The following is a 5351-nucleotide window of genomic DNA, read 5'->3' on the forward strand; positions in this document are numbered from 1 at the left end:
TTCACACCTGTACTTTGATTTACATGAATAACTAAATCTTTGCTTATATCTACTTGAAATGATCCAGAAGAAAATAACACTTTCCTTTCAGAAGTAGATTCCTGTTGCATCGAAATTAGAAAACTGCTCAAAATCTTATCAAAGATGAAGAAGAAATTTCAAATATACCTGGACATACTAACACAGTTTCCATGATAAAGGTTTTGGGCTATGATTTTATAGGGAATAGGAATAGATTAGAAGTCAACTGGGTTTAGTATACGGCACTTGGTTATTTTCAGTCATTTGACCTCCTTTCTCTCTTCTGATCAGGCACACGTTTATATGACAAGAATATATTGGGCAATTTCCCTTGTGCCCTGTGGAAGATGTCCCTTTTTGTCTCTGTGAGGAAATGCATCAAAGATAGAGCAATCCACATTGACATGGTGGATACAGTAAGTTAGAAAGGGATGCGCTTCATCTGAGAGGTACAAGAGACAATTCAGTACAATGCGAGGCATACTGGGACTTTAGTTCTCACATTCAAGAAAACTTAGCATCTTCAAATGTATACATATGCCTTTTCAAGAAGAAGATCCATATGCTTTTGTTCTGGAATTCATACCAAATGCTCTGGAGGACTGCATGAATAGCTAAATCATTCTATTTCTGTAGAATTCTATGTTAACGCCTTGATGCAGAAGGACCAAAATCACTTCTCAAAACTATTTGAAATGAGACAAAGCTGTAAGCTTCTAAGAGCTCCCTAAGAAAAGAAAAGATGAAACAGAGAGATAGAGATAGTTTTATTACTTAGCTAACCTGGTGGGACTAGACTTTTTGTTGTTGTTGTACTTAAGTGCCATTGAGTAACTTCCAACTCAGAGGGACCCTATATAGACTCTCCAAGGAGCAGCTGGTGAGCTTGAACCACTCACTGACCTTGCAGTTCAAACCAACCCTACAATACAGTGTATTAACCCACAGTGCCACACCAGGACGTGGCAGTTAAGTTGATGTTAAGTGAGTCGGCTCTGACTCTAAGTGAGCTTATGTAGGGTTTCCAAGGAGCATCTGGTGAGTTTGAGCTGCCGACCTAGCAGCTCAAACCAACCTTGTAGCCCAGTCATTATCCTGTGGTGCCATACCAGGACTTCAGGATAAGACTGTTGTTGCTGTTGTTCAGTGCGGTCGAGTCGGTACTGACCCATAGTGACCCTGTTTAGGGTTTCCAAGGCGCTTGAACCACTGACCTTGCAGTTCAAACGGCTTTGCTGTCTGGCACATTAACCCAAAACGTCACACCAGGATTCGACTAAATGCCCCTAAATCTACTGCTTTTAGCTTTAATTTTTTTTTTGCCTGTAGTCAAAAAATCAGCTATTAAAATCAATGTGGAATCAGTGTTAATATCAATAAACAATACATTTTTGAAGTAAATGTTTAAAGGTTTACATAAACTGACTTTCTGAAAATGGCAATTTATTCCACCCCTGCTTTTCCATTTTCATTTTTTTTTCTTTCACTTTTTATTGTGAATTGAGTGAAGGTTAACAGACAAGATCATCAACTTTGCTTTCAAACAATCATACATTTTGTTTTATCTAAATGATTACAATCCCTTCCCTGCAACAACAGTTACCTGCTTCTTCCCTGTGGCTTCCCTTTTACATCTTATTTTTCGCAAATTAACAAAGCAAAAATATTTGATGTACACATACAAAATAAAAAAATATATATTCATTTAAATGTCTCATTCTCAATTTAGAAAACAGTGTACTTATGTTTTAAGTCATACTTTAACATGAGCTTAAAAACAAACATCTATAATTGAGTGCATTCAGATGCATAGAGGGCTTCTGAGATGATAAATTTTTATGGGAGTAGACAGTCATATCGTTCTCCCATGGAACAGCCGGTGGATTTGAAACACCAATCTTCTTGCAGTTAGCAGCTCAACACGTAGCTCACAGCACCACCTCGGCTCCTTGATCATGAACTTCTTGTCGTTAGGTGAGTCTGTTCTGACTCATAGTGACCCTATGTACAACAGAACGAAACACCATCCAGTCCAGCACCATCCCCACAAGTGTTGTTATGCTTGAGACCATTGATGCTGCCACTGTGCCAATGCATCTCATTGGAGGTCCTCCTCTTATTCCCTGATTCTCCAATTTACCAAGCATAATGTCCTTCTCCAAGGACTGGTCCCTCCTGATAATATGTCCAAAGTATGAGGGAAGTCTCATTATCCTGCCTTTTAAGGAGCATTCTGGCTGTGCTTCTTCCAACGCAGATCTGCTTGTTCTTCTGGCAGTCCATGGTACTTTCAATATGCTACTCCAACACCATAACTCAAATGCGTCAATTCTCCTAAGGTCTTGCTTATTCATTCATTCTTCACCTTTCACATGCATATGAGGCTATTGAAAACACCATAGCTTGAGTTAGGCACCCCTTGATCCTCAAATTCACATCTTTGCTCTTGAACACTTTAAAGAGGTCTTGTGCAACAGATTTGCCTAATGCAATACATTGATTTCTTGAATGCTGCTTCCATAAGAGTTGATTGTAGATTCAAGAAAAATGAACTCTTTTACAACTTTAATCTTTTCTCCATTCATCCTATGCTATTTATTGGTCCAGTTGTAAAGATTTTTTGTTTACATTGAAGTGTAATCCATACTGAAGTCTGTGGTCTTTGATATTCTTCAGTTAAGTATTTTAAGTCTTTATATACAGCAAGCAAGGTTGTATCATCTGCATATTTCAGGTTGTTAATGAGTCTTCCTCTAATCCTGATGGCATATTCTTCATATAATCCAGTTCCTTAGATTATTTGCTAAGCACACAGGTTGAATACGTATGGTGAAAGAATACAGCCCTTTCCTGATTCTAAACCATTCAGTATCCCTTTGTTCGATTCAAACAATTGGCTCCTGATCATGAGCAAAATCAAGTGTTCTGGAATTCCTATTCTTCACAATGTTATCCATAGCTTGTCATGATTCACACTGTCAAAGCCTTTGCATAGTCAATGAAGCACAAATAAACATCTCTATTATGTCCTTTTTTGAATCTGTCTTGAGTTCCTGGCAGTTTTCTGTTGATTTATTGTTGTAGTTGGTATAGAATTATCTTTAGCAAAATTTTACTTGCATGTGATATTAATGATAGTGCTAGAAGATTTCTATTCCATTGGGTCACATCTCTTTGGAGTGGGCACAAATATGGATCTCTTCCAATTGGTTGACCAGGTAGCAGTCTTCCAAATTTCTTGGCACAGATGAGTGAACATCAACCATTTCTTTTTATTACAGTGACTGTGTACACCTTCCATCTTCTTTTGATGCTTTATGCATTATACAATATTTTGCTGATGGAATCCTTTAATATTGCAAGTTGATACTTAATTTTTTTTCTTCATTTTTTCAGTTTGAAAAATGCTGAAAGTGTTCTTTCCTTTTGGTTTTCCAACTCCAGGTTTTTGCACATTTCATTATAATACTTGATTTGGTCTTTTTGAGTTACCCTTTGAAATTTTCTGTTTAGCTCTCTGACTTCCTTATTTCTTCCATTCGATTTGGCATCTTTACACTGGGAAGCAAGTTGCAGAGTCCCTTCTGACAACCATTTTGGTCTTTGCTTTCTTTCCTGTCTTTTTAATGACTTTTTACTTTACTCCTGTATGATGATGTTCTTGATGCCGTCCCACAGTTCTTCTAGTTTTCGGTCATTAGTGTCTAATGCATCAAATCTGTTCACCAAGACTGTATTTTCCAACTACTGACCCTTCCTCTTTGTTTCCAACCTTTGAATTCCAGTCACCAGTAATTATCAATACATCTTGATTGCATGTTTGATCATTTTCCGGCTGAAAAATTTGGTAGAATTTTTCAATTACATCTTCAATGGCTTTAGTGGTTGGTGTGTAAATTGGAATAACAGTGATATTAACTGGTCTTCCTTGTAGGTGTATGGATATTATTCTATCACAGATAGCATTGTATTTCAAGGTTGATCTTGAAATTTTCTTTTTGATGATGAATGCTACACCATTCTTCTTCAACTTGTCATTCCTAGCATAGAAAACAATATGATCATTAAATGTGATTCAAAATGTCACTACCAGTCCATTTTAGTTCACTAATGCCTAGGATATAGATGAATTTAGGGATAGTCTAAGGATAAGACTATAGAAGAATCCATGCATTTTAATTATGATGTTAGCAAAAATACTGATAATACTTTGGACTGCCAGAAGAACAAACAAATCAGTGTTGAAAGAAGTACAGCTAAAATGCTCCTTACAATCAAGGATAGTGAGACTTCGACTCTTGTACCGTGAACATATTATCAGGAAGAATAAGTCCCTGAAGAAGGACATCATGTTTCGAAAAGTGGAGGGAGGGTCAGTGAGAAAGAGGAAGGACCTGAAGAAGATGGATTAGCACTGTGGTAGCAGCCCTGGGCTCAAATACAATAGCAAATGTGAGGATGGTGCAGGACTGGGCAGTGTTTCATTCTGTTGTGCATAGGTTCGCTACAAGGAGCTCTGGTAGCTTAGTGAATTAGCATAGTGGATTCTGAGCTGGGTGGCAACTGCAATTTTAGCAGTTCAAATCTACTAGTTGTTCCATGGGAGAAAGGTGAGTCTTTCTGCTCCTGTAAAGGTTTACAGCCTTGGAAACCCTAAAGAGGTTGCAGTCAACTCAGTGGCACATGACCACCACCATCACCAATGAGTTGGAATCAACCAACTCGAAAGCACCTAACAACAGAGGTGCAACAAGGATTCAAGTTGATACCTCATGTAAAATACCCAGTCTATAGTGAAACCCGGAGTCCTGTTATGGCGCTGTGGGTTAATGCACCAGACTGCAAAGCTGTTTGAACTGCAAGGTCGGTGGTTCAAGCTCACTAGGTGCTCCTTGGAAAGCTTATACAGGGTCGCTATGTGTTGGAACCGACTCAACAGCACTTAACAACAATAACAACATAGTGAAATCTGTTAGCTTAAAGTTTTGTTCTCTGTGACTACATGGGAAGTTCTAAATTTTAGTACCACTTTTGCTGTTAAGTGTCGTCGAGTCAGTTCTGACTCATAGTAACCCAGTATAGGGCTTTTGAGCAGAGGCTAGTGGGTTTAAACCATCAATCTTATGGTTCAAACCAACTTTTCGGTCTAGTGCATTATCCTGCAGTGCCATACCAGGACTCCAAATTTTAGTATGTTGTTAAGTGCTGACGAGTTGGTTCCGACCCATAGCGACCCTGTACAGGGTTTCCGAGGCTGTAAATCTTTACAGGAGCAGAACGCCTCATCTTTCTCCCGCGGAGCGGCTGGTAGTTTCAAACTGCTGGCCTTA

This window comes from Chrysochloris asiatica, unplaced genomic scaffold, assembly GCF_000296735.1.
Source record: "Chrysochloris asiatica unplaced genomic scaffold, ChrAsi1.0 scaffold00062, whole genome shotgun sequence".
NCBI classification, from domain to species: Eukaryota; Metazoa; Chordata; class Mammalia; order Afrosoricida; family Chrysochloridae; genus Chrysochloris; species Chrysochloris asiatica.